General features: G+C 36.2%; 1 long non-coding RNA gene across 7 annotated transcripts in view; it reads left to right on the plus strand.

The window, feature by feature from the left end:
• Positions 1-12,174, plus strand: part of LOC145518087 (uncharacterized) — an 854,536-nt gene that overhangs the window by 276,321 nt on the left and 566,041 nt on the right. The window contains exon 2 of one of the 7 annotated variants that reach the window (XR_014062591.1): positions 2,574-2,658. The exons of the other annotated variants lie outside the window; for them this stretch is intronic. This is a non-coding gene — a long non-coding RNA (uncharacterized LOC145518087). The remainder of the gene's footprint in view (positions 1-2,573; positions 2,659-12,174) is intronic. 7 annotated transcript variants of the gene reach the window in all.

The following is a 12,174-nucleotide window of genomic DNA, read 5'->3' on the forward strand; positions in this document are numbered from 1 at the left end:
TGTATGTGCCAAATGGTTCCCTATATTACTGGCCAGCCAGGAATAGGTTTTCATTGGTTAGATAGCTTTTTGGAACTGAAACTGTATCTCTGAGGTATGAAGGCACAATAAAGAGAATATTCACATAACTGGACCTAAACTTTTGGTCTGTTCAGTAAGCCAGTTTTAGGGTAATGATATTTTCAAAATGCTAGATTTATAAAGTCAGTCAGTGAGGCTATGTCTTTTAACTTCCTTTGTCTGTAGTTTGGCTACTTTACCATCAGAAAATAGTGGTTCCTTGGTTCTTTTTTGGTTTATGTACTAAGGCATATCCTTTTACAGTCTAAGCTTAATCTTTTTACCAATATAAAAACAGATACCCTCATTTTAAAATTAAAAATAGAAATGTAATTACTTATTAAATGATATAAACATGATCGCCTCAATCAGTAATTTGAATTCTTTAAATTTGGAAATTTTAGAACTGACAGAGAACTTGCAGATCTTGCCTAAGCCTTTAATTTTAAAGGTGAAAAGCTTTCCAGGTGGCGCTAGTGGTAAAGAACCCGCCTGCCAATGCAGGAGACTTAAGAGATGTGGGTTTGATCCCTGGGTCGGGAAGATCCCCTGGAGGAGGGCATGGCAACCTGCTCCAGTATTCTTGTCTGGAGAATCCCATGGACAGAGGAACTAGTGGGTTATAGTCCATGGGGTCGCAAAGAGTCAGCATGCCTGGGCATCAGAACACAACACATAAAACACTTGGTCTGCTGTCAGTGTTTTACCTGCATTAACTCATATATTTCTTTTAACTTGATAAAGTAGTTATTATTATCCTCATTTTACAGTTAGAAACTTAGGCCTGGGGAGGGTTATTTATCTTCTGTGACCAAAGAGCTGGAAGGCAGCAGAACCACAATGCAGACTGTTTGGCTCTGGAGATCACGTTCTTAACTAGCATTGTTCTTCACTGCCTTGGAGGAAATCAAAACACAAGGAAATGAAAGGACTTGCCAAGGTCACACAACTAGTCAGTGGCAGCAATTGCATCATACATTAAAAATATATGAAGACCAGGTTTAAACAAATAAACACGTACAAGTTCATACTGGTTCTTTTTCTAAGTAAATTCTTAACATATTTGATCTTACCCTAACTTTAATCTTATGCACACACTTCACTGGGTTATTTCCTTATAATCAAACCAGATTATTTAAACTTACACTACGAATCTTTCATGTTTCTGCTGTTAGTGAAAGCCCTCGGTGGATTGCTTTGACAGTCTTTGGCTTTTACTAGCAACACTCTCACTTCTGTTTTATAAAGGGCAGGGTAGGAACAATTAAGGGGTCAAATTAATGTGGGTTTTCTGAAGTCAGAAAGGGGCTTCCTTTCACTGAATTTCCTAAATTAGAGAGAAAGTGGATCTATTCTCAACAGGAGCTGCCCTTGACATTAGTTGTAAGCATTTTATGTAAAATGACCTCTTTAATAACCAGCTATTTTGAAACTTCTGTTACAAATTATTTTTTCCAGAGATCTAGTATTCCTTTGGAACTATTATTTTAAAGAGTATCTTGACCTTTATTTGGATTATTACAACATGCTCAATTGTAAAGAAGTTGGAAAATATGAAACGCAAAGGAAAAACTCTATTTCTATCTTTAACATTTTGGTCTGTTTCCTCTAGGATGTTTTATTGTGCATATTTTCAAATAGAATGGGAATACAACATAGACATATTTATATGTTTTCTACCTTGACATGATATTGTGAAAATTTCCATGTTATAAATATTCCTTAAAACTAGCATTTTTGTTTTGTTTGTTCTAACTTAAAAAAAATTTTTTTTTTTGGTGTGCCACGCAGCATGGGGTGGGGAGGGGTCTTAGTTCCCTGATCAGGAGTCAAACCCACACTCCCGCACTGGAAGCATGGGGTCATAACCACTGGGCAGTCAGGGAAGTCCCCAGACTAACATTTTACATTGTCACATAGTTATTCACCACCAAATGGGCCATACTCGATCAGTTTTCTGTTTTTCAACATTTAGGTTGTTTTCAAATTTTGCTGTTACAAAAAATGTAGAGACCTCCTTTGTATAAGTTTTGGTCTGAGTTTGTTTAGACTAGATTTCTAGAAGGAAGAATACTGAATCTGATATTATACTGATTTTCAGTCTTTAAATTTGCTACCAAGGTTTTTCATGAAATGGTTCTACCAAGATACACTGCTACCAGAGAATGACTGCTCCACCATGGTCAATATTGACCACTATCACTAAAAAGTAAATCACTCAGTAATTTGATAGGCATTTCACAATGTGCTTTAATCTGAGTTACTTTAACAGATTATAAGATTGTTTATCTGAGAATTTTTAGTTCAACTCCTTGGTTAACTTTTCTTTGGTCACAAGTGTTTTTTAAAACATCTTACGTGTGAACAATATTCACACTGTGACAATCCCATTCTACTTCAATTTGAACTCTTAAAATGCTCCTTTTCTATTTTCCATACCCTGATTAGTTGTGGAGAGGTCATTTACATGCTACTTCCACATCTGCTTTCTTTTCTAACTTCTTGCCCTTTAGGAAGCAGGGGTGGGAACATCCTCAGGATAATCGACAGCCTCCTGGAATCCCGGATCAGTAGAACCATGGGCCAAGCAGGCAGGAGGTAGGAAATTGTTTAAATACTGTCATGCAGCTGCCAGCGGTCCCAAGTGTGGTTTCCTTGTGCCCTCCTTTCATTCCTTATGCTGCTGCTAACCATCTTTCATGAAAAATGTACTTGATGTACAAAAGAAGTATTAGAACAGGAAGTTTATGACCTGGCAGGATAAAAAAGATTATATATACCTGTTGTCTGTGGCTATATATTCTTATACATATTCTATTTATTTATTTTAAATTTTTAATTGGAGGATAACTGCTTTACAATGTTGTATTGGTTTCTGCCATACAACAATGTGAATCAACTATAAGTATACATATATTCTCTCCCTCTAGAGCCTCCCTCCCACCCTCCTGCATCCATCCCCCTAGGTTGTCACAGAACATTGGACTGAGCTCCCTGTGCTATACTGTTTATATTCTTCTATACAAAGAATATAATCTTGTACACAATATCTTGGAATGTGTAATATCTTGAATATGTACATTTTGAATATATATTCTTATATATATATTTGTGTATATCTATACAATGTATATATCTAATATATTATATACAAATATAAATGCACATGTATCATACAAAATATAAATATATTCATCAATCTCATTGTGTTAATTTTATTATAACTATATTGTATTTTTTATGATATAACATATATATTAATTATAAACAATGTATAATGAAATTATATAAAATATTAATACATTTAACAGTGTGTTAATGCACAATAATAATTGTAAGTATGCATATATAGGGCTTCCCAGGTGGTCCTAGTGGTAAAGAACCTGCCTGCCAATGCAGGAGACCTAAGAGACGCAGGTTCAATCCCTGGGTTTGAAAGATCCCCTGGAAGAGGGCATGGCAACCCACTCCACTATTCTTGCCTGGAGAATCCCATGGACAGAGGAGCTGGGCAGGCTACAGTCCATGGGGTCACAAAGAGTCAGACACAACTGTGGTGACTTAGCATGTACTCATAGAAATATATACATATAAACATATATATATATATATAATATAAATGTGTGTTTAATAACTTCCTGCATATGTTGTGGTACACATCACACACACATACACAGATGGCAGGCCATGACACACGTTACATTCCAAACAAATGGAGCAGACAAGTGCCACCTCGTTGAGGAGACAGAACAGTGAGGACTATGGAGGCTGGACAGGCTTGACCAAGTACGTAGGACTTAAACCCGACACTGAGGAATGAGGCACCGCCAGTAATGAAAAGTCCAAGAGAACTAGAAGTTCAGCCAAGTTGTTTCTGTGTAGCATATTTTTTTCCTCTGCAAAAATCTCCTCCCAAAGGGGCATGTGGAGGAAAGAGCACAGCATATTCTAGAGAAAATAGCAGGCTGTTCTGGTCCAGAGGGTTAGTTGAGGTGAATAGTGGCACAGTTGTGGAGATAGTGGGTTGTATTTTGAAGTGTTGTGTGTTTTGACCGGTTGAGTAGGTTTTGACCTTGGTCAGTAGGGAGCCATTGTAGGTGTGATCCAAGGTTTACAGGCATTTGACTAGAGCCCATTTCACCAGGGGATGGCATGTGTCCAATGAAAATGAATGAGTTTCTAAAGTGACCACCAATTCTCTAACTTACACATAGCACTGGTGAAATCTGTGAACGACTGGCTTTATTCTCTCATCTGACTGTGGCACAGACCAGCCTCTCTAGGCTTCCATGTGCCCACAAATCTCTGTTAGTATTAGAAGAATTAGCAAACTATATATCTATAGCATTAGTATAGCCACAGAACGTGCTGCTGTTTATACGTTTTATGCTAAAATCTGTTATGTGTGTCTTTTGGGTGGGAACTGAATTTAATTCTCCGTGTTTAGTGAAATCTATACCTTAAAAAATATGTGCTAAATGAAAGAACAAGTGTACCAGTTTTTTAATTTCTAAAAGAGAACTGATAATTTGTATTACAAGGGATTAAAATAATTGAAATGATCCAAAAGCCTTTAGAACATAGAGACAAAGTCTACATGATCATAGCAAAGCAAATTATAAGATGTTTTCCAGATAATTTAAGCAAAATATCTGTTTCCATCTGAACCATTTCAATTTTCCACTTTGCTTGGATGAGAAAACTCACTGAAAAGAGAGACAATGCTCATTAGTGTGTGTTAGTCACTCCGTCGTGTCTGATCCTTTGCGACCCCATGGACTGTAGCCCACCAGACTCCTCTGTCCATAGAATTCTCCAGGCAGGAATACTGGAGTGAGTAGCCATTCCCTTCTCCAGGGGATCTTCCCGACCCAGGGATTGAACCAGTGTCTCCTGCATTGACAGGTGAATTCTCTACCAGTGAACCACCTGCGAAGCCCCAAAATTTCTCCTTAGTGTTGGTTTATTTTGTATCCAGTCACCTGATAAAGAAAACTTTCAGTGTTTTCCAAGTTAAATATTCCTTTGTTCCCACTGATACGATGCTTTGATTGCACTGCTTAAATTGAGGGTTGAAATTCCGGAAAGAAACTGTAAATTATTCCAGTTCAACAGGAAGAAGGATGGTTTTTCAACTACACATATGAGGCCACAGTTGAGAGACCATAGGAAACATTTGAGGCATTACAAATTAGACAACTGTAACGTTTTATCACTTATGATATTTCATTTGGTATTTACAAGATATACCCAGAGGGATCCTCATCTGCTTTGCCATATGGAAAGTTTATAAATGTTAGAGTACAGAGCAAAAGCAAAATGGGAACAGGAAAGAATTTTAAGGTGGTTTAGGTACTCAAGAGCAGTGGCCTTTCCTTTTGTTGAGAAACAGCTGTTGCTTTAGGGGAAGGTAAGCACAGATTATTTTCCTCCTTATTCCTTTGGGGTCTGATAAAAGTATCAGAGAATAAGCATCCCCACCATTTATTTTATATTCTGTCATTTTCTAAAGATGAGTTTATTTCATGATAGAGTTAACTGACAGAATCAATCATGTCAAAGCATTTAAGTGGAGGGTTTTGTTTATTTCTTAGTTAAAATAAAGGAAGAAGAAACTCAGGTATTCAAAAACAATTTCTGAACCCAAGTTTGCATTTCTTCTCTGTACATTGAAGCTGGCATCATCTTAAAAAATATTGGAAAAGAAAAGAAGTTGAAAGTGGGCTAAATTCCTGGAACATAAAACAAAAAAATTATATATAAGCTAAGAAACTGATTATCCAATACAAGCCCATCCACAAAGGATCAAAATATGAATTCAAATGTGGGAAAAGTATTTCATTTACAATTTAGAGGTGTTGAGATCAAATCAATAAACAGAAACCTAATACATGTTTCATAAAAAGGACAAATGTCAAAACATGATATGTTTCACAGGAAAATACTTGTCTCTATTGAAAGAGGTGTCTTTCCAAAGCTTCTGGGAATTTGTAAAAATTCAAAATCATGTGAAGTGTTGATTGTTGAAATAAAGTGAAAAGTTCTACCTAGTGTTTAGAAAGATTGGCTTTTTCTATCAGCAATGATTCTAGTTTCTTTTAATAGTTTTGCTTTCAAAGTTACACCCATTTTCATATATTTATAATTTCAGAGACTGACTTGAGATATTTTTCATTTCTGTTCACTGACATTCATTCAACACATATTATTGATCATTGTGCTAAGTGCTGTGTTTGGAAGTTGGGGTTTGTCATGAGAAGCCAAGGTCTTAATGGAGCATGGAGCCACTGGGCAGATGAGAACTGGGAGGATGAGAAGTGAGAGCAGCCGCTGTCCGCTGTGGTGTGTGCTGTGAGGAATCTAAGCAGAGACGCAGAGACCCAGCTCGGTCCCATTCCTTTCTAGACATGCAAAATCTTCAGAACAAACAGAAACTCCTTAAATCTCCCTCTTAAACTGGAGAGAAAAAATGATCCATGACATGAATAAAACTAAGCTCAGGAAGAAAATACTGTGGATGACTAGTTTGACTTTTAAAAAAGACTTAATGTTTTTAGAACATTTTAGGTTTACAATAAATCTGAAAAAGAAATTCAGAGATTTCCTACTTAGTCACTGCCCCTGAACATGCATAGCCTCCTCCCCCATTATCATCACTTACTAGAATGGTACTCTTTTTTTTTTTTTTGCCAAGGATGAATCTACATTGACACATCAAAATCATGCAAAGTCGGTAGATTTATGGTTCACTTTTGATGTTGTTCAATCTATGGGTTTTGGATAAAACTGTAATGATATATATTCATCATGATAACATCATGTGGAGTATTTTCACTGCCTTAAAGCCCTCTATTCTCTATTCATCTTTCCACCCTGCCATCTCACTAATCTTTTTATTCTCTTCATAGTTTTGCCTTTTCCAGAATGTCATATAGTTGGAATCATATGGTATATAACCTTCCATATTGGCTTCTTTCACTTAGTGATACACATTTAAGATTCTCCCATGATTTTTTTTTTATAGCTTAATAGTTGATTTCTTTTAAGTGTTGAGTAATATATTCCATTGTCTGGATATACCACAGTTTATCTGTTCATCTACTAAAGAACATCTTTGTTGCTTCCAAGTTTTGAGAATTATGAATAAAGCTGCTATAAGCATCCATGTGCAGGTTTTTAGACATAAGTTTTCAGTTCCTTTGGGTAAATGCCAAGGAGCATGATCACTGGATCACATGATGAGAGTACATTTAGTTTTGTAAGTATTCTCCAAACTGTCTTCCAAAGTGGTTGTGTCATCTTGCATTCCCACCTGTAACGTATGACAGTTCCACCCTTTCACTTTCTCACTAGCATTTGTTGTTGTCAGTGTTTTGGATTTTGCCCTTTCTAGTAGGGCTTCCCTGGTAGCTCAGGTTGTAAAGAATCTGCCTGCAATGCAGAAGTCTTGGGTTCTATCCCTGGGTTGGAAGATACCCTGGAGAAGGGAATGGTAACCCACTCCATTATTCTTCCCTGGAGAATCCTATGGACAGGGGAGCCTGGCAGGCTACAGTCCATAAGTTTGCAAAGAGTTGGATACAACTGAGCAACTAACATCCACCCACCCACACTAGGGCCTCCCAGGTGGTGCTAGTGGTAAAGAACCCACCTACCAATGCAGGAGACATAAGAGATGTGGGTTTGATCCCTGAGGAAAGAAATGGCAGCACACTCCAGTATTCTTGCCTAGAGAATCCCATGGACAGGAGCCTGGCTGGTTACAGTCCATGGGGCTGCAAAGAGTCGGACACAACTGAAGTGGCTTAGCACACACAGTAGTTGTGTAATAGTATCTTGTTGTTGTTTGAATTTGCATTTCCCTAGTGACATTAATGTGGAGCGTCTTTTATATGCTCACTTGTCATTATTCCGTTAAGGTCTTTGGAGAAAAATCCTTTATACAATTATGTTTTTAGTGATTCATTTTCTCACCGTAAAAATGCAGTATAGTTTAAGCCTTTTTCCCAGATATCTTTATCTGATCTAATATTTGATTTCAGTCCCCTGAGACTTTAAGAGTTGAATATAACATTGAAAGTCTTGATAAAGTAAATTATATTCCTTTAAGGGTCAACGTAAAAGCATTTTCTATGAACTTCTTTGAGGACAAAAATCTATCCATGGGTTCCCCAAACCTCAAGATACAGTTTAGTCTCTTCTGTCTTCCAAAGGGTTCACAAAAGGCTCAGATTCCTCTCTATATAAACCAATTTAAGGCCACAAGTGCAGATTAACTTGTATTATTTTAGTTTTGGTTAGTCACTGAAAAGTACTGTTAATATGGAAATACGTTTTCTTTTTGAGCATGGGAGTAAGTGTTTTTCTCTTAAGACTCTTGCTGTTACCCTTATGTGAATAAAAGCCACACAGACACACACACATGCATGTACACATTTCTGCTATTGACTTAGATTCAGAAGATCAAATTTTTACTGTTGCTCTTTTGACTTCTCTTTACTTTTGATTTTTTTTTGTTGCTGTTGAGATGAAGCTTTGGGTGAGAGTTTAACATAGTCTAGAGTAGAATTTCTATTTTGGAGATCTCTTTGACTTTTTACAAATTTCTAGTCAACTGGAAACTTCACAAGGCAAAAGAAAAAAAAAATAATGCTGCTGGATCTTCAACTGTAAGTTTTATGGGACTATTTATTTTAAAACTGATGTTTCAAGTATGGCTGTATTGCTTAGTATATTATTTCAGCATATCTATATCTATGTTACTAGATAATGCAGCTGTCTTTGATACTTTGTACAAGCTAATACAATATTATTTTTTCTCAACGCATGGTGGTAGAGTGTTCAGAGGTAATTGGTATCTGAGAAAGTGTCTTTAAAAACCTAATGACCGTCTAAGTCTTGTTGGCATTTTTCTTTACTTGTGTCAGGGGGAAATCCCTTAGAAGGGGCACAGCAAACATATAAAAGTTTTATTATAAAGCTGCCAGCATTTGACCTTAGAGCAGGTCCAATTGTCAAAGAATCTGTAGGATATGAAACATTCTCATTACGATGTCATGGCAACATTACTCAAGTTATTAACTATCCAAGTGGGATGATGGATGTTATAGGGTGGTGAGGTCCTTGGCAGAACATATTGCTTAATTATCTTCTTTTAGTACCATCATACAGTCATATGCCTATGATCAAGTACCATTCAAGTGAATATGAAACGAATTCATAAGGAGAGAATATTTAAAGATCTTATCCAATAAAAGAGCAGATTAAATGTCAGATCTTCATTAAAGTTTCTTTAATCAAACTTCTTTTTGCAGTTTTATGACAAATCCTTCCATTTTGGCACTTGAACCAAAGACCCTTGTATCTGAAATGAACTATTCTGTCACTTGAGCTAAAGGGTAATTTAATGATTTTTAAAAGAGAAATTTATGGTCTGGTAGGTTAGACTCACGAGTAGAATCTGGAAAGCCTTTAATTTTAGTGTTGGAATTAATGTCTCATCTCTGATCTTTTATAAGCCCTTGAAGCCCTGTAACTCAGTTTCCCTAGATGTTAAAAACAGAATACAATAAAATAGTATGAATACTTATAATGTTATATATAGTGACATTTATCAAGTACTATCAAGATTCTTAACAGTCTGTGATTGACTTAGATAATTCTGAAAAAATACTGTGCCTTTAACAAGTTATTTACTGCAGTTGTTTTAATTAGTTACCCAACTAGTTAATGTTTAGATGAGTAATTTTTAAAATGGAATGGCCAGTGGGATATAATTTTATTCAGGTGTGCAGCAAAACAGACTTCAGTGCATGCTTAGTCACTCAGTTGCGTCAATTCTTTGTGACCCCCATGGACTGTAGCCGGCCAGACTCCTTTGCCCATGGGATTTTCCAGGAGAGAATACTGGAGTGAGTTGCCATTTCCAACTCTAGGAGAATCTTTCTGACCCAGGGGTAGAAGCCATGTTTCCTGTATTGGCAGGCAGATTTATTACCACTGTGCCACTTGGCAAGCCAAACTTCAGTAGTACTGTGTTTTTTTCAAATGAGAAGAAGGTTACATAGCAGGAAAGCCCCAACATCAGGGAGCTTCAGGAAGGCACACCCTAGGGAACTTCATGTAATCTTACATAACACTTATGGGTGAACCTTTTATCTAAATATTGTGAGATATTTAAAATATCAGTTCCCAAATAATAGCATCACATTTTTAATTTTAAAAAGTCATTACATTGTGCTCAATTCATTTTTGGGCTATTTTCCTACTTTTGGAATTAAATTTTTTTTCTGTTACCTAAAAAAAAATGTCAGATCCAAATATAGCACAGCTCTGCCTCAGAGTGAGCTGATTTATAGAAGAATGATTTTGTGGTAATAAAATTGGAAATAATTTATTATCTATTTACTTTCATGGCACTTGTTGTGGGAATGTAGAAATAAACCTGGGAAGTCAAATAACTTGGTTATCTGAAACCAAATCTATATGTTGGTCAGTTCCATACCTTGGTGAATTGTATGCTTTCAAAGCTACAGTTAAGTGTTTGCCTTATCTGAAAAGTTTTTGTGTGAGAGATTATAGCATGAAAACAATTATATTGGGTTAAAATATGGGAGAAATATTCATCTATTAATTTTTATTGTTAAAAATGATTAAAGAAGATAATTTAGGTGGTTAATACAAACTTTATTTAATACCACATGAAGCAGAGAACTGCAAAATGAGGTGGGAGATAAGAAGCGTTTATAGGATAGAGAATAAAGAACAAGGAAGAGAAAAATAGAAAATATCTGATTGGCTGGGGCCAGAGTCAGCTTTGTTTGGAGTGAGAAGACCGAGTTGGCTTGGCATTGGCAGCTGTCTGACTGGGTGTACTTCATTTCTGGTCAAGCAGAGCATTTACAGAGACATCAGAGTTAACGTAAGTTTTGCTTTGCTGTTGTGTCATCCTAAGCAGAAGTAGTTCTATCTTGGGCCTAGAAATTTATTTCAACAAAATCAACTAGAACTGTTTGCAGGTGGCCTAGCTATCGTATTGTAGTGTTGCTATTAACTATGGCTTATGACAAAGCAGTATTAAGGCAATTATTTTAGACAAAGTAATCAGATTCTGAATCATCAAGGCCAATGATTTATGCTCAATTGAGTATGCTGATTAAATTTTGGTTTTTTTGAAACCAAGAATTCATGTCTGATAAATATTTATTAATTAAGATGTTTTGATTAATGAAAACATATGAATCCTGGATTCTTGGTACACAGGTTTTGGTGCTTTTGAAGATCAAAGGAAATCAAATAGATTGTTAATATTGAAGATATTATAAAATAGAAAATTTTATGAAACAATATTATTTTAAGACCTAAAACAAAAACTAATGAGCAACTAGAATCCATTTGAATCACATTAAGTCATTAAATCAAAACATTATTTTAATGGGATAGTGCTCCCTGGTGGCTCAGACAGTAAAGAATCTGCAATGCAGGGACTTCGTTTTGATCCCTGTGTCAGGAAGATCCCCTGAAGGAGGGCATGGCAACCCTCTCCAGTATTCTTGCCTAGAGAATTCCATGGACAGAGGAGTCTGGTGGGCTATAGTCCATGGGGTCCGAGAGAGTCAGACATGACTGAGCACACATGCACACGAGTGTAGATTATCGGTGTGCAGGATACTATGAGAGTCATTGTTTTAATACTTTTGAGGTTCGTTGAACCACTTTATTACAAGGAACATGTAGCAACACATATGCCTCATTAAGCAAGTTGGAGGACTCATCCCACGGAAATTTCTTTAAGAGTGCTGTTCGTAGTATTTTAAAACATAGTGGCATCTAGGGATTTTAGCATGAACTGTGTTGCTCAATGCTTTGTTTTTTACCCCAACACTAAATGGCCTTCAAAGACTCCTGTATTTTGCATTTAAGAGCTTGCATAACATTTCTGTAAGTGTTTTGTTTGTTGTTGTTATTGAAATTAACATTCTCACATGAGCATAAACAGTAACTTCTTTAGCTGATAGCAATTCCTTTAACTTGTGGATTACTTCAGGAACTACACATACTTTCTTAGTTATGTATTAACATGCTAGAAGAGTTATTTATTTGAGACAAATTTAA

Source organism: Giraffa tippelskirchi, chromosome 8 (genome assembly GCF_054371585.1).
Source record: "Giraffa tippelskirchi isolate mGirTip1 chromosome 8, T2T-mGirTip1v1.2.pri, whole genome shotgun sequence".
Taxonomy (NCBI): Eukaryota; Metazoa; Chordata; class Mammalia; order Artiodactyla; family Giraffidae; genus Giraffa; species Giraffa tippelskirchi.